The sequence below is a fragment of the Gavialis gangeticus genome, unplaced genomic scaffold (assembly GCF_001723915.1).
Source record: "Gavialis gangeticus isolate Ggan-Ray unplaced genomic scaffold, GavGan_comp1, whole genome shotgun sequence".
NCBI lineage: Eukaryota > Metazoa > Chordata > Crocodylia > Gavialidae > Gavialis > Gavialis gangeticus.
This window is the reverse complement of record NW_017729032.1, coordinates 77,169,147-77,171,925: the sequence shown is the minus strand read 5'-3', so window position 1 is coordinate 77,171,925 and position 2,779 is coordinate 77,169,147. Positions and strand designations below refer to the sequence as shown.

Below are 2,779 nucleotides of genomic sequence, written 5' to 3'. Positions count from 1 at the left end.
ACACACACACACACACACACACACATAGATAGATAGGAGTAATCCATAGGAAAGTGTATTTCACAGGGCAAAGTTAAGCAGTGCATGCAGAATAGCACTTTACTCAGCTAGCAATTCTTTTGGACAGGTTCTAATAACCATAATCATGTCAAGTAGCACCACAGTCCATGTGACCATTGACTTTAATGGGCTTATCTGAGAGATAAGGTGCTATTCATCAGGAGTAAGTAAATGGGAATCTGAACTCCTGATTTCAGCATAAACAGATGCAAATAAAATGAAGCACGTTCTCTGAGAAAAGGTGGGAATACCTGCCCTTTATTGACAAAGTAACTGGTATTTGGATGTCAGTATTTATAATGCTTTAGTAGCACGCTACCTAATGCACTATATTATGTATATATACACAAAAGTATATTTTATAAATATACAAAAGGTTTAATACCATAATGAAAGGCCTCACTAGAACTTTGTCCTTAAATCACTGTAGAATGAAAGCCTGGAATGAAAGTGACCAGTTTTGCTGCATGAAAATTAATGAAATGTAACTATATATGTGAGAAAAAAAGAAAGTGAACAGTCACTAGAGAAAATACTATAGATAGCTTAGTTTTCACTTACTTGAGGTAATGAGCTACCGTGCATATTTTATTAGTTAAAGGAGGTTGGTGTTAAAACAGATGTTTGGATACTGATTGTCCTTTTTCTGTCTACTTCTTTTGCTTCCTGAAAGTATAGTTTATTGTTCCAGAAGCAGTCTTTTTGGAACTGGACAAGTAACCACTGGGTGCAGATAAAGAAGAGCTGAATTCTGTACTCCTTGCTCAGGCAAAACTCTCACTGATGTTACTGCAAGTTTTGCATTAGCTAGAAGTGCAGTGGTGATGAGACCCAAAGTATCGTCTACTTTCTGGTTTTAAGTACAGTGCTTCTATGTAATATTTAGTCTGTGAATGTGGGGAAGAGGGCAAGTGTAAAGGGATATAACAATTACTTTTTGTGGTGTGCAAAACCTGATTGCCTTGCTCACAGCTAAGTACAGCAAGATGCAAGCTTCCCCAAACAGCCTTACTAATGCAAATCCCTGCTGCTTTAAATTTGGGCCTCCTCTGAAAAAAAGCCCGAAAACCATGTCAAGCTGCATGTGTGCGCTATAATTATGCTGTGACTACTAAGTTCAGTGCCACTTGTGACCTAAACTAAATTTGAACCAGGTTTTTGTAAGCGTTAAAGAGAAGTGTATGCCTTAACCCACTGGCTGAGCCATCTAGCTTCAAAACACTGTATAGATAATTCAAGGGTACATAGAAAGGAAAATATTATGCATACCAGCATGTGCTATCAGGAACTTTTACTTAAATTTCCCACAGTTATCATACCAAAGCTTTTATAGAAACCACAGCACAACTTTTTAAGGGAGGAAATTCCTCTTTCAGTTTTATATTGATCTCAAAAAAGTCACGATTGATATTATACAGTGAACACTGTTAAAAAAGAAATCATATTCGCCAGTGGGATTTTACACTACAGTTGAATCTTTACTATCAGTACATGTATTAATTGCTTTATATAGACATTACATGGTTGTAGGAAAATATAATTTACTATCTTTTAGTAGCTATTACACTTGGGGTTTTTTTCTTTTCTGACCACTCCATTTTACAGTAAAAAAATGACATGACTTAAACACAGCTCACTGAAAGTTAGTTGTCTTTTAAAGCATGAATTGTAAATCAAATTATCCTTGGTTTTGTCCTAACCTAATATTCTTCCTGAAATGTCACTTTTTGTTAAAATCAATTTCAGATTTTGAGTATTGCTGAACTCACCTAATTGATAGCAACACAAATTCATGATAAGCATAAAATGAAATTGTTTCTGTGACACAACTCAATAGTGGGTTGAGAAATAGTTCACAGTGACCTTGTGCAGAGGGCATTTTTCTGCAGTTATCAAAATATACAGCTATACTGGATCAATTATTGGAAGTTTGTTTTTGTTATTTGCCAATTATCAGCAGCCACCTCTCTTCAGCTGATAAAATTGCCTGCAGCTAGAAAGCAGCAAATTTGGCACTGGCAACACTACACAGCACAACTCATATGCATTATGAATTTCTTTTTGGTACATCGAGTGTCTACAGGGCAACTTCTTTCCCATTAGCTGGGTACACAAAATGAGTCTGTGTCACTTTTGATACACTTAGCTCATTCCCCTATGAATCAGAACAGCATACTAGGAGAACCACAAGACAAAACAGATATGACATTTCAAACATATTTAATAGTCATTATCCAGAGCCTGCATTCATTCCAAATGTTAAAAATTGCTTTGGAATGTACCTGTAATATTTGAACATTAAGCCACACTAATCATTAAGTAGTAATTTAAATAAGATCTGCTGGGGACAAATTCTGCCCCCAGATTCATTGTGCAAGCCCACTGCTCTGAAACAGTTCTGAGTTTGAACTTTAAGCCACATACTAAGAATTAAGAGGCTCTTTGCATATTAAACTCAGTCAGGGGGCCCATATTCTGCCATTATTGGTATACATGAAAGTGGATGGGGCAGGATGAGTGGAACAGAAAGCAGAATGTGGTCCACTATCATATTTTTTTCTAAAATGAGCTTTAATAAAATAAAAACACAGAGCCTGTCTTTCTCTATATAGCAACAACCAATACTGATTCAGGCTACTGGAAATCTGACCAGTCATTTTGCTGATTTATGACAGAATTTGAGTTTTGTTAAAATTTGTCGGGGGCTAGAGGGAAGGAA

At 36.2% G+C, this 2,779-nt stretch overlaps 1 protein-coding gene across 1 annotated transcript in view; it reads right to left on the bottom strand.

Annotated features, from left to right (window-relative positions):
• The window catches only part of PCDH17 (protocadherin 17), a 146,601-nt gene that overhangs the window by 140,358 nt on the left and 3,464 nt on the right, over positions 1 to 2,779 (bottom strand). The gene's annotated exons all lie outside the window — the stretch shown is intronic.